Consider the following 24,641-nt stretch of genomic DNA (forward strand, 5'->3'; position numbering starts at 1 on the left):
TGAAATTTAGTTAATAGTAATGTATCGATGTGAATCTCCTAGTGTTGACAAATGTATCTAAGACATTAGCAATAGGAGGAACTGGGGGGATGGGTAAACTGAACTCTCTGTACTATCTTTGCAACTTTTCTCTGAATCTAAAATTATTCTTACAACAAAAAGTTATACCAAAAAAGCAAATCTGACCATATCACGCGCCTGCTTAAAATTAGGGTGACCAATAAGCTTACCTACGAAACAGAAACAGACTCACAGACATAGAGAACAGAATTGTGGTTGCCAAGGGGGAGGGGCGTGGGGGAGGGACGGACTGGGAGTTCCAATTCTAGAATCCCACCCCATAGAAATACATACGCCTCAAGATGTATGAACAGGATATTCTGCTATAGTGAAATATTGGGAATAATCTGCGTGTCCGTCGATAAGGAAATAGCTATATAAATTGAGGTAAATTCAGGTGCCGGGCCGGGGGAGGGAGGGGGTGGCAAGGGAGGCGTGGGTGTACGACCCCAAGGGTCCCTTAGCCCTGGGTTCTGGGCCGCGGGGCGGAGACGATCCGTTGGTGGGGTCGGGGTCTGGGGACGAGGTCCCGGCAGCGCACCGACTGCCCCGCGGGGTGAGGCCCCGTGGGGTGGGGGCCCCGCTGGGTGAGGCTCCATGGGGTGGGGGCCCCGTGGGTGCCCCGTGCTGGAGCTGGGAGGAGCTGGCCGGTGGTTCCCTCCCGCAGACGCGTCGGCCCCAAGATGTCGTACATACTCCCGCACCTGCACAATGGCTGGCAAGTGGATCAGGTCATCCTCTCGGAAGAAGACCGCGTGGTCGTCATTCGGTTTGGACACGACTGGGACCCTACTTGTATGAAGATGGACGAGGTTCTGTACAGCATACCTGAAAAGAAACGGCAGATAATGGGGGATCTTCCTCATCTTGCTGCGAGCCCTGTTTGGATACCCCAACTGTTTTAAAAGTTAAAAATTCCTCAGTTATTTATCTTGTGGATATTACAGAAGTACCTGACTTCAACAAAATGTATGAGTTATACGATCCGTGCACTGTCATGTTTTTCTTCAGGAACAAGCACATCGTGATCGACCTGGGTACTGGCAACAACAACAAGATCAACTAGGCCATGGAAGACAAGCAGGAGATGATCGACATCATCGAGACGGCGTACGGGGGTGGGGGGGCCCGGGAGGGTCGCGGCCTGGTCGTGTCTCCGAAGGACTACTCCACCAAGTACAGATACTGAGCCCTCGTCCAGTCCTGGTGCATACATTGCCGTGGAGTCATTGTCACGTGGAAATACTTTCAACTATTTAAAGCCTTTGAGAAAGCGTTTGGGAAAGTACACATAGCTCAAGGAGCTGGAGGGTTTTGCAGTGAGGGTGGCATTGCCTCCACTTTCAGTCTGCCTGGTCCTTGTATTTTTGTATCAGCAAATATCTGTAAATATCTAGCTGATATAAATAAAATACGTGGTGTTGGGAAAAATTTTTTTTAATTTTTTAAATAAATTGAGGTAAATTCATACAATGGAATACTGGGTAGCCATTAAAACAATGCGGTAGATCTCCATGTATTAACAGGAAGAGGTCTCCAACATATAATCTACGTCAGGGGTCGGTAAACTAAGTGCCATAAGCCAAATCCAACCCCTGTCTGTGAATGTACTGCCCACGAGCTAAGAATCGTTTTTACATTTTTAAATGGTTGAAATGCAATCAAAAGAAGAGTAGTATTTTGCAATATTGAAAATTACAGGAAATTCAAACTTCAGTTTCCATAAATAAAGTTTTATTGGAACATAGCCACGCCCATTCATTTACATGTTGTCTATGGCTGATTTTTTTTTAATAAATTTATATATTTATTTATTTTTGGCTGCGTTAGGTCTTTGTTGCTGCACACTGGCTTCCTCTAGTTGCGGCGAATGGGGGCTACTCTTCGTTGCGGTGCACGGGCTTCTCATTGCCATGGCTTCTCTTGATGCAGAGCACGGGCTCTAGGCACGTGGGCTACAGTAGTTGTGGCATGCGGGCTCGGTAGTTGTGGCTCATGGGCTCTAGAGTGCAGGCTCAGTAGTTGTGGTGCACGGGCTTAGTTGCTCCGCGGCACATGGGATCTTCCCAGACCAGGGATCGAACCTGTGACCCCTGCATTGGCAGGCGGATTTTTAACCACTGCACCACCAGGGAAGTCCCTAGGCTGATTTCTTGATGCGGCAGCAGAATTGAGTACAGGTGACAGGGACCATATGGTTCCCAAAGCCAAAAATATTTCTTATCTGGCCTTTTACAGGAAAGAAATTGCTGACCCTAATCTAAGTGATAAAGGGCAAATCACATATTGTATATGTATAAAATTCCCTTCATAAAATATGCTCATAAAAATTATATATATACATATATGTATTTAAGAATGTAAATTAATAGAAGAAGGTATGGGAGGACCCACCCTAAATGGTTAACAATGGTTCCTTATGAAAGAGGACCAGGATTAGAGAAGGAAAATGGATAAAGGGAGATTACATGTTTTATTACTTTATATTTATATATGTATTTATAGTCTTTCAATTTTATACTGAAAAAGTATATATATATCTCCAGTCAATTCTTATTATTTGCAGTAGTTATGTTCTATAAAGTCAGTGAAAACACTGAAATACAGAACACTGAGCTGTTGCTTCTCGGGGAAATATGAGGTCAGTCAGGTTCCTGGGAGTCTCTGGTCAAAATATTTTCATTAGCCAATCAATCCATAACCTTGTTTTATGTGTGATTCTGTATAAAGACACCTGATTTAACATATTTCGTTGATCCATTAACACTGAACTCACAGCCAACAGCTCTGTAACTCAGACCTGAATGAAGCTTACCTAACACATGTATTTTTTCTGTAACGCACATCACAGCCTTCTTTGATTTAGCAACACTAGACAGATTTTTCAGCACTACACTTGGGGGCCATTTTAAACAACAAAATCACCAACAAAAAGCACAAAAATGCAAAAAACATGGCACTCGTGAGATGGGGAAAAGGATCCTTGTTGACAGTATGAGAGCTGAAACAGCATCACTTTGTTTGACCTCAGCTGGGGCTGTGCTCATGGGTGACTCAAATCTTTTGTCCCTCTGCCCATGTCCACAAATGCCTGCGAAAGCACCATGTCTATTGATTTGTGGGTCACAAATAAATTTTAGTGAGTAGAAAAATCCACATAATGGAACTGGTGAATAAGGAAGACTGGAGATATATATATATATATATATATATACACACACACACATATGCATTGCTTTTGTAGTTAATCAACAAAAAATATGTTTACTATTTGCCCTTGACCAGAGTTGTCTGCAAAGTCTTTCTTTTGGGCAGCAAGCAGAGGGTCCCGAGCCATGCCTCTGATGGGTAGAGATGTTCATTTTTACATTAAGACAGCCCACCTTTCACCAGGACTCCCAACAGGGCACAGACAGCACAAAGCAGAGGACGTGTTAAGGCTTCCTCATGGCTGTTTCCCAAGTTGCAGGGTTGACTTCTTGGGTATCTGTTAACAGCTGTGTCCTGGACACACACGGTTGGGCCAGCCAGAGGCGTGCAGGGAGGGGTTTGCCCCTCCTCACCCAACTTCCATTTCTTCATTCATTGATTTACTCACACCATTCATTCAAGCAGTCAACACATTCATGAAAGACAAAGTATCATATGACATCCCTTATATGCAGAATCTTTCAAAAATGATAAAAATGAACTTATTTACAAAACAGAAACAGACTCACAGGCTTAGAAAACAGACTTATGGTCCCGGGGGGGTAAGGGTGAGAGGGAGGGATAGATTGGGAGTTTGGGACTGACATATACACGCTGCTATATTTAAAACAGATAACCAGGGCTTCCCTGGTGGCGCAGTGGTTGGGAGTCCGCCTGCTGGTGCAGGGGGCACGGGTTCGTAACCTGGTCTGGGAGGATCCCGCATGCCGCGGAGCGGCTGGGCCCGTGAGCCATGGCCGCTGAGCCTGTGCGTCCGGAGCCTGTGCTCTGCGGCGGGAGAGGCCACGGCAGTGAGAGGCCCGCGTACCGCCAAAAAAAAACCCAGATAACCAACAAGGACCTACTGTATAGCACAGGGAACTCTGCTCAACACTCTGCAATAACTTAAATGAGAAAAGAATAGATACATGTGTACGTATAACTGAACCACCTTGCTGTACACCTGAAACTCACACAACATTGTTAATCAACTATACTCCAATATAACATAAAATTTTAAAAAATTAACTAATAACTAGTAAAAAAAAAAAAGCGCAGGGGCAAAAGGGTGCTGCTGTAGAGAAGGTGCACGAGTCAAGTAATATTGTTTCCAGGTGGAAAAGCTACTTTCAGCTCTTCTCCTAAAATGAAAAATGTAACTTCAGCACTGCACAGGGCACTAACTTACATGTATCCATCTATTGTCTGATGGGGTTTTGATCTCTGGCTCATCTTCCCACTGGCCTTTTTAGAGTCCCGTGAGTAGGACTGCGTCCTCCTGTCCTCCACACTCCCACAGAGCTTATGGAAGAGCTGAAGGAAGGCAGGGGGAAATCAGACCTGGTCAGCAGGTGCAAGTCAGACTGAGTTAAGGCAATCAGACAGGAAAGAGAGGCACACCCAGGCCCACATGAAACAAAGTCTCAGCCTCACCTGAAGACATTAAAGGAATACCAGACCATCAGGGCTCTGGAGGTGAGGTCCGGTCCTTAGCGCTGGACACCACCCCTCAAGCTGGGGCTCGTACAAAGCGCTGTTGCCACCTTGTGGTGAGCAGAGGTGGGCCTTGGAGCTTGCTGACTTCTCCTGCTGGTTCTTCTCAGGTAACAAGCTCCGGAGGCTGACACACATTCCTGGAAACGCATGCCTCCCTAGGGCTTCGGCTACCCTACATCCCACCCCCCAGACTGTGCCCCAGACCAGGCTCCAGGGGATGAGCCATGTGGCCACAGGTGACTCCTCTCTGGGCCCTGTCCCTCCTCTGTGAAGCTGCAAGTTGTCCTGGCATCACAAGCCCCCAGGATCCCTTCTAGTTTGCAGAGTGAGGACCCGGAAGCTCTAGGAGCTGCCCCTCAAAGCACTCAGCCTCGGGCTGGGGTTGCCCAGAGACTATGCCCTGAACCAGCCTGAGGCGTAAGGGCCTTACTGCTCTTCCTTTGAGAATTTCCACAGTCAGTGTCTCTTTGTAAGTAGGGAAGGTGAACATGTCTCCTTTGTGTCTGCACTCCACACCCAAAGTGGAATGCACTCTCTCCACATGTGGTGGCCAGAGTGACAGAGCAGGTAAGACCTGGGAGAGGGTGTGCAGGGGTGTGTGTGTGTGTGTGTGTGTGTGTGTGTGTGTGTGTGTGTGTGTGTTCCGGTGCCTGTTCCCCTATGAGAAGAGACCAGACCTGGAGGAAGAGGGAGGTAACAGAGGAGCTGGCCTGCTGGCATCTGGGGAATCGAAAAACGTCTGCTGGCTTTTCTCCCATGAAAATCGAGGCTGCGCCTGAGGAAGCAAACAGTTCCAGTTCCCAGGGGTGGCCCTCAGGACTGGAAGCCGCAGCCTTTGTGGCCATTGTTTCAGCTGCGGGTGAGACTTGTATCACTTGTGACAACAGTGGCAGAGTGTCCTACTGCAGGGCAGGGACCCCAACCGGCGTCTTCCCGGTCCCCCCAGCAGATCCTTCACCTCACGCTCTAGAACGCCGCTCCTCCGTCCCTCTGTCTGTCACCTGCGCTGCTCTGTCCTGGGACCCAGCCGGCGGGCTCCACCCCTGTCCCGTCCACGCCATCTGGGGCTCACAGCCAGGCTCCATCTCTGTCACGGTCCCTGAGCAGCCCTGCCAGAATTCCTGGGAAGAGGTGGGTCCTCCCTGTGAATCCAAGAGCAGTGATTGGAAACTCTGGGAAGTTTGGCTTTCATACGTTCCAGAGGGAACGTTGCTGAACCCCTCCCGGGTTGGATGGAATGGGGAGACAGGGAGAGAGTACCAAGGGGCTGGGGTGGTCACCGTTCCACTGTGAGGGAAAACAAGCCCGGGTCTGGGGAGTCTCACAGGCCCCTAGGAGCGCTGGAATTAATACATGAAACTTCTATACCCTTTGCAAAAGACGATAAGTCAGTATTACTGTGTCCATTTTACAGGAGAGAAAACTGAGGTGTGAGTCTATTCATCCATGAGGTTCACGGTTTCAGTAGTAATACTATTTATATACATATATTTTATACTTTACTATATTATATCTATCTATATATACACACACACATGCACACTTTTTACCTCTATTTCACATTTTTACTTTCCCATCATCATTCTTGATCCCGACAATTCTGTGAGACAGAAAGGTCAGACTGACAGTCTCTCAGCCCATGACAGAGCTCTGCTAGAACAGGTCTCCTGCATTTCTGGTTGGGAACACAGTTGATTGCTTAACTGCTTTCATTTCCAACTCACTGTCCCCCTGCCTTCCTTACAGAGTCCAGTTAAAGCTTCCCCCTGTCCCCCACCCCCACCCTCATGTCATGCCTGGGTCCCAGGGGAATCTGATCCCAGCAGTTAGGGTGACTCAAGTCTCTTTGCTTGTGTTGGGTTCAGAAGCCTGGGTTAGGCCAATCAACCCAGGATATCAGCCTAGTGGCTGCTATTATCCAGGTAGTGGCTTAAACTGACCAGTTCAAACTGAAAGGAAAAGGTTTCCTCTCCTTCTCTCTGGACGTGACCGAAGAAGCAAGTGCTAGATCTGCTGCTGGCAGCCATCTTGCAGCCATGAGGCGAGTCAGCCTAAAGGAAAAGAATTAGAAGAGGGCAGAGTAAACAGGATTACAGGAAAACAGAATTAGCACCCTGATAAAACCCTACCTGAAGCCCTAGCTCTGGGCTACTTGTTAGATCCTATAGTAAACTCCTTATTGTTTAAGTTAGTTTGCATTGACTTTTCTCTTCCTTGTATCCAAAACCACCTTAATGGGCAGGTCTGGACGGACACACTTTCTCCCACTTCTGCTGTCAGACTTCTCCTTGCTTTCCTCTGGCTCCTGTCAGAGCCAAGTCAGCACACATTGAAAGGGCCAGGGCGGACTAAATGCGTCTCCTGGACACCACAAATGTCTTTGTGGTATCTTAAGACTTTAAAAACTGTGCAGGGAGCTGCGGCCTAGCTCGGTCCTGCTTCCCATTAGGATAAACACATCCCTCAGCAGAGCGACCCATGCCCAGCTCCAGAAATAGCCTGCCCACCAGAGAAAATGCACTTTATTTGACAGGCTTCCACAGCCATATCATTATCATATAATCTCTTTTATCCACCCCTTTCCCCTGCCCTGGAACTCAAATTGCATCTTTAAAATGTCTAAATAGCAGTTTGGTGATCTTCAGTGATGCTATACTTGATACTGAGCTGGGAAAATCAATGTCAAATGCCCAACTTCAGAGAAGTTTGGGTGAGGGGTGAGAGGGAGGTTTTACATCCAATTACTTTTCTGTGAAGAAATATGGGTTGAAAATACTTGACAAGGGACTAAGTTTCAACGTCCACAAGTCCAGCTTTTGACTTCCTAATCACCAACATCAACCCCACAGACCTCGCCTGAGCGCCTGTGGGCGACTTTCCACCCTCGTTTCCTCCTACAAAAGTAGGAGTAGGTGGGGACTCCTTCTTTCGGCTTCCTCCTCCCGGGCTAGCACAGCCCTGCATAGGTGCCGATGCCCCAAGGGCTCCAGGAGGAATCAGGCAAGATGCAAAGAGGCAGCCCCAGGAACGAATAGTGACGGTGTCCAAAAATGCCCACTGGTAAGGGACAGCGTCAGGACTGTGTCCCTAGGGGCTGCTCAGGGCAGTCACAGTATCAGAGTGAAACAAAGGAAGCTCTCCACAGGAAGAGGGAGTCTGCCCGGGGGGTGTGAAGGGCTGATGACGCCTGTTTCTGGAGGTGGGTGAACTCCATTTACCCAGGGCTGGCTCTGAGCAACACTCTGGGAAGTGGGCGGGAGTCCGTGTCCCGCCAGGTGGAGCTTTCACATTCCTCTTCCTGTTACTGAACACCTACTCCAGATCCTTCCTGGACCTGAGTGACAGACTCCAGCTCCCAGGGCTGAGCGAAAGGCCAGGGAGGCAGCCAGGATATAGGAGGGTGGCTTCCTAGAAGGAATTTAAGCCTTCCTTCTGCCAAATCCATTTCCAGCAGCAGCCTGGAGGACTTGTTGGGAGAGGAGAATGTGGGGCTTCTAATCCCCTGAGCACCCACTCCGTACCCGACACTGTGCTTACAAGAATTGCATATCATGGAGATCACTGGGCCAATTTACAGATGAGAAAACTGAGGCTGAGAGAGGTCAAGGAACTTTCCCAGGATCACACTAGCAAGTAAAGTGGCTGGTGAGATTCAAGTCTAGGTCTTTCTGCCCCTTGAGGCCTACCCTGCTTGCCTGCTTAGGTGAGGTGAGCTCTGACTTTCCTAACTGCCTCTTAAACTGACCTGGGGAAGCAAATAACAACTCCCTTCATTGGAGCCCACGGTACGCAGGATGGGGCAGGGGCTGGTAGTTACAGACCTAAAAACCAACCCTTTCCTCTTCCTGCAAGTTGCTCCTGATCAATGCTGGGCACCCCAGGCCATCGCAGGAGAAAGGGCAATATGGAACTTCCTAGAAGTTCTCAGGATCCCCACCGTCCCAACGCACACACATACACACACAAACACATGCCTGCACACACAGACACACACAGAGATGCACACACAGACATACACATACAACAATCAATTTTTCTTGAGACCAAAATAAATGAGCGATATAATCATATTTTCTTCAAGATTTCTGGAGTATCAAAAATAAAATTAAAAAAAAGACCATTATCCCTACACTTTTGGTTGAGGAAAAATTCAATCATCAAAATGAAGTACAGAGAGGCAGAGCAGATCTGTTTCTCATGAAGAAGGTTTGGGGAGAGGCAGCTCTGCTGCGGGCACGCGTGTGTCCCAAGTGCCTTCCGTTGGTGCACGTGCTGTGGGTAGGGTGTTGTCCTGCTTGATCGTGACCCCTCATGCAACTCCATGCGCCTGAGCTTGTGTGCCGAAAGATCCAGAAGCACCAGAGCCCCTCGTCCAGTGAGAATCAGGCAGCAGAAAATCTGCATTTAATTGCAAATATTGTAACAATAATCATGCAGAAGACCGAGCTAGCATTGCAACTATGTGTCCTCGACTTAGTGCCTGAGTGTGGGACGTCTTTCTGCGGAAATGCTTATAGAGCTGTAAACTCTAAGCCGAGATTTCTTCAAGAACATGTCTTCTCTCGTTAGGATGATTTTACTTTGGAGGGTGTTCCCAGCCTTTTCCAGGAAAAGAAGATGGTGGGGGGTGGACGTGGGGGACTTGTAGGGTGAAGAAGGGGGACAGGGAGACCGACTCAGATGTGTCTTAAAGATGTCTTTGTTTTTAATTATCCGTGTCCTGGGCTACGGCGCAATCAGCCTCTCTCCAGAGTTTCAACTCAGATCAAATGCTCCGTGCTGCGGTCTTACTCTCCACCTCCCAGACGGCGGCCTTTCCCCATTTGAAGATTATTTATTGCTTCTCAACCACCTTTCATGCTGCTAAATGTTTCTCCATGCTCAGTGAAGAAAACAGCCCAGCGGGATTTTATTTTATTTCCCTGAGTGCCGGCCTGTCCTCCCACTTCATCCCAGGGAGCATTTTAGGCTCAACAGTCTGCACACACCCCCTCCCCTCCTAGGGCAGCTCCTCGGCCTGGGCCTGGCCAGGGGAATGGTCCCCAGGGTCCACTGGTCACACGGCTGCCTCTGGGCCTGCACGACTCTACTTTCAAAAGAGGGGGAGAAAGCAAACTGCTTCTAGAAGCTTGCTGAGAAGCAGCTCAGTCCGAAATGCTTTCCTTCCAACTCCTCCACCCCCCAGGATATCCAGTAGGTGGGCACCCCTCCTGGACTTGAAAATGCAGATTTAGCCTAAGTGGGGTGATGCCAGCCACCACCCTGACTCCCCACCCAGGTCCGAAATAAATTTACACCTCCTCATTTCTGTCCTATTAGTCAGTCAGTCTGAGGAAAACAAGCCAGCCAAGCTGGGCCAGGTGGACGAGTCACAGAATATATGTTTTCAGATATTTTAAAATTAATTTTATTTCCTGCTCATATTTAAAATTTTGCTTCCATTACCAGAATGCAACTGTGCTGGACCTCCTGTAAGGAAAACTGCAAATTCTATAGTTAGATTTCCCTCACCCACCCGCTGAGACTCCATGCTGCGCATCCTCATAGGCTGTAACCCTGGGAGGTGGGCGGATCCCAGCCCCTTCCTCCTTCAGGTTCTGATTTCCAGCTCTGGCCCTCCTCCCTTGCCGGGCCTTAAGTCTCACTTCCTGGCCCGGCTTGGATGGCGTCTAGGGGGCCCTGAGAGCACCACCCACTCCCTGGCCTCGGGGGTCGAGGTGCCCCCACGTCAGCCTTGTCCCCCAGCTGCCCTGCTCTCCCCGCCTTGCTCCTCCTCTTTGCAGCCCTTGCCCTTGAATGGTCCTCCTTCTTCCACTCCTGGGTCTCTTTATAAAAACAAGAAGCCTGGGCTTCCCTGGTGGCGCAGTGGTTGAGAGTCAGCCTGCCGATGTAGGGGACACGGGTTCGTGTCCCCGGTCCGGGAAGATCCCACATGCTGCGGAGCAGCTGGGCCCTGAGCCATGGCCGCTGAGCCTGCGCCTCCGGAGCCTGTGGTCCGCAACGGGAGAGGCCACGACAGTGAGAGGCCCGCGTATCACGAAAAAAAAAAAAAAAAAAAAGAAGCCTAAAGAGCCAGTGGGAAAATTTTTTTAAATATATATTCTTTTAATATATGAATACAAACAATAAGTGAAAGAACAACTACCTTCAAAAGTATCTTTTCTGTAAATTAGTCTATCCCAACTTTTAAGTACAGAAAATGCTGGCATATGTCACAATATGCTAGGAAGAAATGATTCTTGTTTTATGACTTTAGGTTTGTTTATTTAAATTTTGTTTATCTATTTTAAATATAGCAGTGTGTACATGTCAATCCCAAACTCCCACTTTATCCTTCCTCCCCCGCTTCCCCACTGGTAACCCTAAGTTTGTTGTCTAAGTCTGTGAGTCTGTTTCTGTGTTGTAAATAAGTTCATTTGTACCTTTTTTTTTTAGACTCTGCATATAAGCCATATCATATATCTGTCTTTCTCTGTCTGACTTACTTCATTTAGCACAATAATCTCCAGGTCCATCTATGTTGCTGCAACTGGCATTATTTCATTCTTTTTAATGGCTGAGCAATATTCCATTGTACAAATGTACCACGTCTTTTGCATCCACTCATCTGTCGATGGACATTTAGGTTGCTTCCATGCGTTGGCTATTGTACACAGTGCTGCAATGAACATTGGGATTAAAGACCTAAATGTAAGGCCAGAAATGTTTACAAGAAACTTTAAAATGCTCTCTACAGACAGAGACCATAATAATAGCAAACACTCACTAGAGTTTACCGAGCTCCAGGGATTCTCCTAAGTTCATTTACCACCCAGAACCCTGTGAGCTGGATACTGTTATCATCCCACATGAGGGGGGCCGAGGAACAGAGAAACCAAAACTTGCTCGAGGTCACCCAGCCAGGATGCGGGAGGGCCGGGCTTTGGACACGGGCAGCTCTTAACAATTGCATTATTCTATCTCTCTAAGGAGAAGTTTTCTCTAAAGGGAGAAAGGCTGATTTTTAGCCTTCTTACAAGTACAGTGTTATTCCATTTGTAAATTGGTCAATTACTTGATAATCGCAACCATACAGGCCTCGATCAAGAACTGAAAACATAAGTAAAGGAGACCTTTGAGAAACTAAAGAATGTGTCACAAAATTCAAATCCAAAGTTTCCTGAGGAGAGCCATTCAGGCCTTCCCACAGGATCTCCAGATGACAACTCTTACCTTACCTACAGTCCTAACAGGCCTGGAGGGTGTTTGCCCAGCCTCAGCCTATTAGAAACAACGAATTAGAAAGAAGGTAAAATCAACCTTAAAGGGAAGCATGTTAAACCATAGCATGGTGCCCAGTCAATTGGCTGTATTTATAGCCAATATAGATGACGTTTGTGATGAATTTTAAATTAATACAGGGAAATGCTTATATTCTAATTGTATCTAAAAATAAGCTGGAGGCAAAATTACATCTACAGTATGACTTCAACATGTAAAACAAGCAAACAAAACTGAAAACGATGGAAAAAGAGAAAGTAGGAATATAGCAAAATGCATTTTTCTCTAGATGCCATGGGTGATTTCTTTTTCTTAATTTCTACTTTTTTTGATGTTTTTGTTTCAAATTCTGTGTAGTGTGTGTGTAGTCTTTTACGAGTGCAAAAACTCCCAATAAACTTTAAGAAAGAGAAATAAGGAAAGAGGAAGAGAGAAAGTCCAGGGAGGTTGGGGGGAGGATGGAGGGGAGAAGGCCACCCCCAATCAGGTGCAAGCCCTACCACGGGTGATAAACCAGAGGAAGAGAAACTATTGCATTCACATCCAAGAAATCAGAATGCCTGATGGTCTAGGCGCCACTTCCTGGAAGGGCAAATTGCTCTCCATAAATCAATCTCCTTGAAAATATCACAATATAATCAACTGGCAATTAGAATAATAACTACTGTTGACTAAGCACTTACCTCTTTCCATGCAAGTGCTTTACTTACAAAACCACTGGGCCTCAAATAGGCCTTGTGAGGGAGCTATGCCTTTCCTCAATTTACCCCTGAAAACCTGAGGCATGACAGTTAATATCCATTAGAGTGAAGGTTTGATTCTGTTCATGAGATCCAGCTAAGAAGGCCTAGAAGCAAGAAACCCAAAGTAGACAGATTCTCATTTAAAATATCAAAAATGAATGAGAGCCTTTTATTCGTTAAAAGGTGAGTTTCAAGTGTGAGAACCACTTACCTAGCACACCTTGTGGTGCTAGGTCGTGGATACCTGGGGATTCCAGGTGAAGTTCCCTAGAAACCCTCCAGCCCCTACGTCCTGCTGGAAATGGGTCCTGCCTTCTAGCACCTTGAAGGGGTGCATTCCGTTCTGCGAGGGTTATACCTAATACTGCCCTACCACTGGGCTTCACGCAAAGGAAGCTCTCAACGCAAGGGCCACTGAAAGGAAAGACGGGGCAAGGGAGGGAGGGAAGAGGCGAGAGAGGAGAGAGAAAGGTTCTGAGAGAGAAAGGTTCTGTGACCCGGGGGGCCTGCCTGCAACTCTACTGCACAGCCCCAGCTACTCAGGGGGCCTCGGATAATGACATCCAAGTAATCCGTTAAAATAGAAATGGGATCCAGGAAGGCGGCTTAAGCCATTAGGTCAGCCTCTAATGAGCATCGTGTTAGAGAGCAGTACACAGGGGGGATCAATTGTGATGAAGGAAGAACTCGGTGTGCCTGGGGAAGGGAGATTTTGAGTCTCTTCCTTAGAGTCATAGTTAATTTAAAATAAAGTTGTTTTCATAGCCTCATAAATTTTAGCTCTGAAAGATACCTTAGCCATCATCTGGTTTCTAGTCCAATTTCCTTCTTTTACACATAAGGAAACTGAGTCCCAGAGAGGGGACTTGATCTACCCGGGGGCACACTGCAAATCTGTGGCCAAGCCTGAAGCAGAATTCACTTTCCTAACTTCTTGCTACACCAAACTCATTTTGACGGTGGGAACCTGAAACTGTAGTTTCTCTTCAAACCCAGCTTGCTGCTCCTCTGCTCTTTCAAATTCTCTGTGAAGTGGGTTCCCCGGCCACATCTTCCTGCCCTTTCCATCTGGGATGGCTTGAGATAAGGGTCTTGCAAATGACCACCCTGTAAAACCCAAACCAGAAGGGGCCTCCGCCCTGGCCTAACCCTAACCTGCACCCAACCCAAATACCAAGTTTTTTGCTGAACCACAAAAGGAACTAAAGTCTTTCAGAGAAACTCCTAGGGAAGTGTTATGAACCAGAACCAAATGGATAGGCTTTCAACGCAGCTAGAGCAGAACAGAACCTGGCATGTCAAAATGTCCTCTGACACTGAGAAATTCCAGCTCCGGGCCATTAGTGGGATGTGGATAAAGAAGAGAGGAGGTAGGGGTAGGAAGAAAATTCTCTCCCGGTAGAAAGAAACGGAAGGTAGTGGTCAGCTACCCGCTGACATGCTCTTTCCAGGTCCAAGCCCTCTTAGGGCATCTGAGACTCCTGTTTATGGGGAGGAACAGAAAGCTGAGCTCTGTGCCTCCGTGGCATTGATCCTGGGGGGATCAGACACTCCCTCCTGACAGAGGTGAAGCCCGAAGACAGAAGGAACATAAATGTTGTGTGTGTTTTGTGCAAGTGGTTGACCTGTGCTCTTGGTTATAGAGGTGATACTGAGTTAGAAGACAGTACTCAAAGAACCCAACGTGAATTGTATCTGGCTTGCCATCAGAGGGGCAGCATTTTAGGAATCTAGCAACTCGTTACATTGAGGTGAAAGTGCACATACGTAACAACACATGTGCACTTCTGTGAACCGCTGGAGCTTGTACCTTGGGAATGTCAATGTATCATTTGAGGCCAAACCCTCATTCTTCTTTCACTTTCCAAATCAGTGTCCTTCCCTCCACTGAATGTACCTGATTATTCCACACACCCCCACGGTGGAAACAAATTCTCTCCTCTGAACACTGACGTAAGTACAGCTATATTTCTCCTAAAAGGGTGAATCTCTTCTAGTTCTGATTATGGTTCTAGATGCCTGTGAGCAACTTGGGGAAAGGTCCCCTGCCTGCCCTTTCTCCCCTCACACAGCACCCAGTGTGTGACAGCCACACAGTGAATGTTTACCAAATGAGCAAATGGATTTTTAAGGTTGCTACCTCTTGAGTGTGGATTCTTAGCCTCCAAAGATGGGCTAAAAAGGAGTCATAAACCCTCTGAAATCATATGCAGATTTATGCAGACAGTCCATGCATATGTGCTGTTTGGGGAAGAGAGTCCAGAGCTTTAATCAGATTCTCAGGGGCATCCAGATTCCAAAAAGGTAAGAATCATAGCTCCGGGATTGCTGTGAGGACAGAACAAATGACATGGTGCCTGTGAGAGAGCTTGGAATTCCACCTGGGGAATGTCTCGTGTTGAGCTCCTGGAAGTCGGCAGACAGGCCACGCTTCCACTCTCCCTCTGTCCACACCTCACTCGACAGTAATAACGTTAATAACTACCACCATTTTTCAAGGGCCTATTGGGTGCCAGGCTCTGCTCTAGTGTTTGCTGCATTACAAATGAAGAAACCAAGGCTCAAAGAGGAGGAGGTCACTGAGGGTCACAGCTGGTGAGTGCAGGGCTGTGTTCTGAACCTGAACCTTACTCCTCTGAGGTTGCTAAGAGGACACATGCAAACAGGACTCCAAATAGTGCTCCTGGGATGGCAGGGAACTCCAATTAGAAACTCCCAAAGTCTGTGTGTGTGTGTGTTTTGTGTAACAAGAGATGGATAGATGGATGGGTGTGTGGATGGATGGATGGATGGATGGATGGATGGATGGATCACTGGATGGATGGATGGATGGATGGATGGGTGGATGGATGGAGGGACTGGGGAGAGAAAGGAACGCACCTTTAGCTTCTACTAGATGTTTATCATCCAAATTCATAGGTGTGGCACAGACTCAATCAAATTGACACACCTTGATTTGGAGAACAATAAAGTCAAACAAGAATACAATAGTCTACGTTATGGGTTGAACTGTACCCTCCCCACCAAAAAAATTCACGTGTGAAGTCCTAACCCCCATACCTCAGAATGTGACTTTATTTGGAAATAGGCTTGCCATGGACATGATCAGTTAAGATGAGCTCATAGTAGGCTAAGGTGGCCCTTTAATCCAATATGACTGGTGTCCTTATAAAAAGGGGAAATGTGGACACAAGCAAGGAGGACATCACATGAAGGTGAATGTGCCCTGCAAGCCAAGAAATACCAAAGATCACCAACAAACCTCCAGAAGCGAGAGGAGAGGCAGGGGACGGATGTTCCCTCCCAGCCCTCAGAAGTACCGGCCCTGCGGACACCTGTGTCCGACTCCAGCCTCCAGGACTGTAAGACAATAGGTTTCTGTTGTTGAAGCCCCGCCCACCCACCCCCACTCTGTGACGGCAGCCCTAGGAAACACATACCCTCTCTTTCTTCCAAAGCAGAGTGAAGGTGTGAAAAGGTCCGTGTGCTCTGAACTCTAGTCCTGCCCCACATGCCAAATTCTAACCTTTGAGTCCTCTACCCCCCACAAAATGGAGACAAACAAGTCAACCAGCACCAGCGTGGCAGGACTGAGGGAAAGCTTTTCTGAATGGATTGCATTTTAGCTTGGTTTTCATCAAACTTGTGTTAGATTGTGTAAACTTCTTCATTCAAAACACTGTTCTCCAGAGGTTGGCATTGCTTATGTACTTGTACGCTTTCAATGAATTAACTAACCAAGGTTCTGGAAATCTGGTTGGAGCACACCTTGTCCCGGTGTCTAGCTTTACGATGGGAAAACCCTCCAGCCTTGACTGGGGCCACAATGTGCTGGACCCTGGGCATGTTTCACCGAGGGGGAAGGAACGAGGCCTGAGGACAGCCCCTGCCCACAGGGGTATGCAGCCCAGCCAAGGAGACAAGACTGAAGGGTGACACACAGCACAAGGTCTGAGTCATGACAACAGGAAATAATTCGAGAGGAGTCACAACAACAGCCAAATGGAAGATGCAATAACCAAGGTGACGAGTTTGGAAAAGGGAGCAAGAAGTTTAGGGACATCAAGAAGATGAGAACAGATAAATTAAAATGTGCAATAGCTTGAAATTCAGGCTTTGCCCAATGCAAGGGGAACTTGAAACTCAAGTTTCCAGATCGCATCTAAATTTAGAGCCAGAGTTTTCAGTGGGTTTGAAACCTGGCCAGATTGCCTATCTTTCAGGTTCTCTTGATATATTTGAAGCCACAGATGTGGCATTTCTAAACAGAGGAACTAAAAGTTAAAGGGAGTCAGCTGGGGTGGGTCCCTTAAGTATCACTGATGTCCCCGAGTCCCAAAGGAACAAGTCCTTCACCCATTGTAGGGGAAAGACAAGGCCTATTGTGTTTCAGATGGGTTTTCGACCTGCTATCACTCCCCTGGGCTGGGGGTTATTGAGCACTTACTGTGTGCCTAACAGGGCTTACCAGCCATCAGCTGAGGACCTTTGTTCTTCCACAGGCTTCCCAATCACCCCAATGGGTAAGCCGCAAATCATTCGAGAGGACCAATGATTTCATTCAAACCTCGTTCTATAAAACTGTGAAATGCTATCGGTATGAGAAGGGCTGATGGGAGCATCCTGCAAAGAGGAAAGGCACAGGCCACAGAGCAAAGAACCCAAGATAAGAGAACATCTGTATTTTTCTGATCAGCTACTGGCTGTTGAGGCAGCGGTGGGCTTCCATGACCCCCCAAGAAGTAGGGGCTCCCAACTTTCAAGTAGGAGGGCCTCTTTCTAGTGTAGAAGTTGAGAGTAGTTATGTTTTTTCCATCTGTGGTAGAGAAAATTCCTACCGATGAAAAACTACTAAAATTCAGTAACATTTTCCAACTGATTTGCGTCTGGCTCCTTTCAAAGGACCCACATCTGTCATGTACTTATGTGCAATGTCAATGATTCTCTAAGACTAGATCAAGACATTGGCTTGCTTACTGCATGGACTTATTTGGTGAACTCACTGGCACGGCTTTATAGCTTTTGTCAATTTGAAGTTTGGTTGAAAGAATGAAAGTTTCTACCCTAATCTGGCCACACATCCAGCGTGTTTTAGAATTTAAAGTTAGGTGCCATGTGTTTAAAACAAGAGCGTCGCTTTACAATGGGAAGCCCAGCAGAAGCTCAGAAATGCCCAAATGGTACAGAACAGGTGGGCTATCTCATTGCAGAGATAAAAGAGAAAAGTCATCATTTCATTTCCAAAAGCCAGAAAAGAAATTGTTTCCATCAGGCACAAATGAAGTACTAACAATTAAAAAAAAAAAAAAACCAACACCAAATCTATTATTCATGTGTGTCAGTTGGGAAGCAGGAGCAGTTAAACATTCAGATTTGGAGACAGACCTTAGTTGGAATACCTCCTCTGCCTCTTATTAGCACTCTGACCTTGGCAAGTTTCTTAGATTCTCTGAGCTTTGGTTCTCGCAAATTGAGATGTGTTCGTTCTATATCGGTGCATAACGAATTACCACAAACGGTGGCCTTAAACAAACACTCCTTATCTCACAGTTTCTGCAGGTCAGAATCCAGGGGGAGTCCTCTGCTAGGGAGTCTCAAGACTGGAATCAAGGTGTTGACCAGTCTGCGCTCTCCTCTGGAGGCTCTAAGGGAGAATGTTCTTCCAAGCTCATTCAGGTGTTGGCAGACCCAGCTCCTAGCAGCTGTGTGCTTAAGGTCCCCGTGTTCTTGCTGGCTCTTGGGCCTGACCTCTCTTGGATCCTGGAAGGTGCCCTCAGCTCCTGGCCATGTGGCCTCCCCCACTGGCCCTTCACAACACGGCAGCTCACTGCTTCAAGGCCAGCAAGAGAGTCTCTCTCCCTGCCTGTTAAAATAAAGTCTTATATAACCTAATCATGGCATCAACAATCCCATCCCCTTGGCCTTATTATGTGACCTAATCAGGAGTGGCATCCTGTCATGTTCACAGTTCTGCCCACACCTAAGAAGAGGGAATTAAGCAGGATGCGCACACCAGGAGGCAGATCTCTGGGGCCATCTTAGAATTCTACCTACCAAAGCGTTGTGGGTTTAAATAAGACACTTTATGTAAAGTGCTTAGCTCTGCACCTGGCCCACAGAAAGCTTCCCCAAGTGGTAGCCGTAGTCGCCACCATCAATATGTAGAGTAGGCAAAATAACGAACCCCCGCCCCCGCAAAAGATGTCCTTGGAAACTGTGAATATATTATGCTACATGGTAAAGAGAATGAAGGTTGCAGACAGAATCAAGGTTGCTAATCAGCTGACCTTAAAACGGGAAGATTATCCTGGATTAGCTCCTTATGTTATCACAAGGGTCCTTCCAGGTAGCGAGAGAGGCAGAAGAGTCAGAACCAGAGAGATGGCAGCATGAAAAGACTTGGCCCAACGTTGCTGACCTTGAAGATGGAAGAATGGACCACAAGCCAAGGAATGTCGGCGGCAAGGGATGTGGCCAAAGCTGGAAGGGGCAAGGAATAGATTTTCCCCTGGAGCCTCCAGAACACAGTCCTGCTGTCACCTTGATCTTAGCCCAGTGAGACCCGTGTCAGACTTCAAACCTCCAGACCTGTAAGAGCATAAATTTTTGTTGTTTTAAGCCACGTTTATAGTAATTTGTTACAGCATCCGTAGAAAACTAGTACAATGTTATATATTTTATGGGGGCTAAAGAAAAAGATTAAAATGATAGCTTTCAGGGTGCATATTGATTCGCTGACCATTTATAAAAGCTGGTTGGGAAACTGTGAAATGGAGAATCTAAAGTGGGGTAGGTGACGGTCTCCCTGGGTCCACCCTGCTTAGCCTGAGTGTATGTGTTATGTGGCATATGGAGCATGAAGACCAACAACGCACTTCCAACGGAGACTGACGTGTCCCAGAGATAACACAGTGAAGAAACTAGGGATGAAAAGACAGCAGTGATGTGGGGATTGGATGGGATTGCCGGGAAATAGTGGATGAACTGTCTTTTGGAAGAGAACTTAGAAATGTCATGTACATTCCCAAGGGGAGATCTACCGGATGGAAGCTACCAGAACTCAGCACTCAGCTCAGTCTGAGTCATTGCTTCCTGGAAGTCAATGATCAGTAACTACAGAGACCAGAACTAACAATGGCTTAAACAGAAGAGAAGTGTCTTTCTGTTATGGTAAATGCCTTCTGGAGGTGAGTGGTCCAGGACTGGTTTGATGATTCCATGATGTCATGGATCCAGGCTCCCTGATGCACTGCTTCCCCAAGGTTGATGCTCTCATCCACAAGGTCCAAGACGGAGAAGCACATCCACATTCCCAGCAGCAGGAAGGGGGAAGACCACACCCTTTAAGTTCACATCCCAGAAGTTGCATACCTCACTTTTACTCTCATTCCAATGTCAACAACGTAGTCATATGCCCTCCCTTGGCTGCAAAGGAAACTGGGAAACTCATCCTTATTCTGGGTGGCCACGCAACCTGCTGAAAAATTGGAAATTCTATGGCCATGGGAGAAGAGGGGAGAACTGATATTGGGGGAAGGGGAACCAGCTAGCTCTGCACAATGATGACAGGGTTATTTTAGATTATCCTCCCTTTGATATGGCCCCTCACTGGTTTGGCACTCCGGTAGCATCCTGATTCCCTTTTTGGAAATGAACTTCTCTCCCATGGTAATGAACTGTGTGAAGGGACTATTAACAGAGGTGCTTCCCTGCCATAGCCAAGAGCTCCATCATTCACTCTACCTCCAGCCTCAGGGAGAGACTGATTCCTGGTACTCCTGCCCCAAACTGCCTAGTACCTGCCCTAACTCAGACCAGGTCTCAAACCTTTCCTTACCTGTCCAAAAAATATCCTTCCAGCTTTGATCAGTTAGAGGGGGTTTCTGTCGCTTGCCACCTACGACTCCTCACAGACAACACCTGTTCCTGGGTCTTCCAGCAGAAGCTTGCAGCATCTTGGCAGATCCGGAAGCAATCCTGAGGGAGGGCAGTGCACTTTCTCCTATTGCATCAGAGAGTCAGAAAGCAAAATACCCACTAAATTAAATGATTCATGCAGGGATTTATATTGCCATCGGTAAGACACTCAGGGATAAGCAATCCAGAGTTGGCACAAGTTTAATCCCGTTGGCCATTAAACAGGGGTCGGCAAACTTTTTCTGAAAAAGTCAGACCATCAATAGTTTAGGCTTTGCTGGCCACACAGACTCTGTCACCACTACTCCATTCTGCCACTGTAATGTGAAAGCAGCCACAGATAATACATAAAGGAATGGGCATGGCAGTGTTTCAATAAAGCTTTATTGACAAAAACAGATGGCAGGTCAGGTTTGACCTATGGGTCCTACTTGGCCAGCTCTGCTGTTAAGGGCCCAATTCCTTCTCTCTCTTCCTGCTCTGCTTTAGCATGTGGCTTTTGTCATCATGCTTGTCCCATCATTGTCACAGGTGGCTACTCCACCTCTAGCATCATCTCCTTTTAAAGAATCTTGCTAGATCCCACCCAGTGACTCCCACCTACATCTCACATGACCACCTCTAGCAACCAATAAAAAAATTGAAACATAGTGGTTTTTAGAGGGACACTTTCCACCCTGAATAAACCAGGGTCCATCATGGGAGGAAGGGAGAGGGGAGGGAGGGAGGAAGGCAGAGGGCAGGGAAGGAGAGAAGAGAGAAAGGGAGAAAGATTGGATAAAGAGCAGGCGCTGAGCAGTGTTTACCGCACGTCCTGTTCACCCTGGTGCCTCCACCTTCATCACAGCGCCGGGCACACGGCGGCAAGGAGGAAGAGGATGGTAACCGCTATAGAATCAGGCGCTGGGCTAACCCATTTCCATTCATTTGTTTGTTTAGCCCTAAAACCAACCCTGCAGCATAGGTGTCATTATTCTTTCAGGTTTACACACTGTGGAGCTGGAAGTTAAGCATCCTGCCCAAGGTCACAGTTAGGAAGTAGCACAGCCAGGATGCAACCCCGCCTCTGCCTGACTTGGAGCCACCGCTCAAAGCCACCAGGACATGTTTATGGAAAGACTGAGGCTGAACCAGACGACCTTGATGTTGACAGCCCCTCCACCCTGATAGGCTGTGATAGCTACCGTTGCTTAAGCAAACTGAAACAGAGACTCTCTGTGGTTTCCACCTCATGCCCAGGACCAGGCTCCAATTACTGTTCTTTCCAATTTCTCTCTCCCCAGTTATGCTGACCATATGTTCTGAAACAAAAATCAGGACACATTCATCTGGCCCTGGCCTGACACGTGGCCTCCCAACATGGCAGACTGTTTGAAATCAAGACTTCTTGGAAATTCTGGGACACAGAGTGGCTGCCCCGGGGCCCCTCTGAATCGGGGATGAAGGCTTCACCCAGCCAAGACACAAGGACCAGAGCCACCACCTGTGACTTTCATTTTCATTCAGGAAAGATGGAGGGTGGCTGTGGACATTTGGAAAATGATGGAACCCAAAGGTTTTCTTGCCTCAGAGCAGAGATCAGGCGATCAGAAATCTGCTGGAAACGTTGGGTCTCTGGAGTATGAGATTCTGCTTCACTGAGGCAAATATTCTCAGAGAATCGGAAGGTAAGAGCATCATAATGACCACGCGGGTTCTCCCTGGAGAGCCAGGAAGGAAACCACAGAGGTGAGTTCAAACAGGAGCTAGCCAGAGGGACTCACTCAACTTGTGGACTCTCAGAACAGGAGTGAAGAGGGAGCCGTGGCCACCTGCATTTGTCTGCCAGCATCCCCCTCCCCTTCAGAGACAAGCCCTCTTCTGCCTCTGCGTGTCTCCAGGCACCTCCATGCTGCCCCCCAGGCAGCCCAGCCTCCTCCTGGAAGGTACCTGGATATAACACCCCCTCCCAAGAAGCCCTTCCCCATCTCAGCTGCCTGCTCACCAAACAGGTACATCTACCTTCACGCACTCACCTATTTTATAGCTGAGGACACAGTGTCACTAGAGATTGAGTGACATCTCACTGTAGTCCAGAAGAGGGGCTGGAAGATAAGGCCTAGAAACCCCCATCCCTACTCATGGGCTTGCTGGTCTCTCTAACCCACCCTGAATGCAGACCCAGAGGTGAATGGGAAGACTTTGTAAGCAGGGCAGGTGCGTGAGGTACTGTTGGGAAGCTGGTGTGAGGACTGACAGGGGTCAGTACAACCCTCCGGGCTTGAGCTGAGCAAAGAGCCCAGGCCAGGCCGAGTGTCTCGCCTAATCCTCTTCTGACCATGCGCCAACCACGCAACACCTGCAGATTCCCCAAAGGGCCAGGATGCCTCAGAGCTTCTGTCCACACTGCTCTCTGACCTGGGATATTCTCCCCCCCACCCCGAGCCCCCTGCCAGAAAACAGGGCCCTTGAGGAAGGGAGGCCGTGTTGTGTGATCCAGAAAGCACTACTGTAGAGCACGGGGAGCTCTGCTCAACGTTATGTGGCAGCCTGGGTGGGAGGGGGGTCTGGGGGAGAATGGATACGTGTCTATGTATGGCTGAGTCACCTTGCTGTGCACCTGAAGCTATCACAAGATTATTAATCGGCTCTACTCCAATATAAAATAAAAAGGTAAAAAAAACAAACCCGAAAAACCAAAAGCACTATCTCCCATCTGTAAATTGAGAGAGGAGGGTCACCGTCATGAGCTACCAGGAAGATCTGATAAGAGGATGTAATCAGAGTACCTTGAACCACACCAGCCATACTGGAGCCAAGGGCAGAAACATGGAGAAGTGAAGGGTTCTGGGTATCTGGACCATCACAAAAGGAAAGGGACAGCCCAGGGGGAGAGGACGGGGACTCCACAGCAAACTGTGTCAATGTCACAAGTTGTCCTAGGACAAGGGAGGACAAGGTTCTTTTCTAGCCTTGATATAAACTGTATCTTCAGATAGAGGCAAAGCGTGGACTATGGAGCCTGCCGGCCTGCGTTCAAATCCCAGCTCTGCCACACTACCACTTGAAGAGAGCATTACAGACACATCCCACCCATCCCTTCTCCAGAGCAGAGGCCCTGCGCCCCTCATCAGCAACTCCTAGCATCACAACCTGCCCCAACAGAAGCCCTACAGCCTGGATTTATTCTCTGTACCAGAGTCAGCACCTCAGAACAGAACCAGCAAATAGGCTGTGAGAGCCATCAGTGGGGAGCTGGCCCTCAGGAGGTTCTGACCTCCCGTGACCACCCTATATCAGGACCCCACACATGCCAGCCCTCACCACCCAGTTGCTGATACCACACACCTGTGAAGGGCTCAGACACACGCATCTTTTTAAAATTGAAGTATAGCTAATTTATAATATTATACCAGTTTCAGATGTACAACATAGTGATTCAATATTTTTTTTCTTTTTTTTAACATCTTTATTGGAGCATAATTGCTGACAATGTTGTGTTAGTTTCTGCTGTATAACGAAGTGAATCAGCTATACGTATACATATATCCCCATATCCCCTCCCTCTTGCGTCTCCCTCCCACCCTCCCTATCCCACCCCTCTAGGTGGTCACAAAGCACCGAGCTGATCTCCCTGTGCTATGCGGCTGCTTCCCACTAGCTATCTATTTACGTTTGGTAGTGTATATGTGTCCATGCCACTCTCTCACTTCGTCCCAGCTTACCCTTCCCCCCTCCCCGTATCCTCAAGTCCATTCTCTACGTCTGCATCTTTATTCCTGTCCTGCCCCTAGGTTCTTCAGAACCATTTTTTTTTTAGTTTCCATATATATGTGTTAGCATACAGTATTTGTTTTTCTCTTATATTTTTATAGATTATACTTTATAAGGTTATTATAAAATACAGGCTATATTCCCTGTGCTGTACAGTATGTCCTCATAGCTTATTTATTTTATATGCAGTAGTTTGTGCCTCTTACTCCCCTACCCCTATCT

General features: G+C 47.6%; 1 pseudogene; it reads left to right on the forward strand.

The window, feature by feature from the left end:
* Window positions 1-453: 453 nt before the first annotated feature.
* LOC149748192 (thioredoxin-like protein 4A) lies at window positions 454-1,932 on the forward strand (annotated as a pseudogene).
* The last annotated feature ends 22,709 nt before the right edge of the window (window positions 1,933-24,641 follow it).

The sequence above is a fragment of the Delphinapterus leucas genome, chromosome 10, assembly GCF_059928025.1.
Source record: "Delphinapterus leucas isolate spDelLeu-1000000601 "Yukka" chromosome 10, BTC_Dleu_Yukka2, whole genome shotgun sequence".
Classification (NCBI taxonomy): domain Eukaryota; kingdom Metazoa; phylum Chordata; class Mammalia; order Artiodactyla; family Monodontidae; genus Delphinapterus; species Delphinapterus leucas.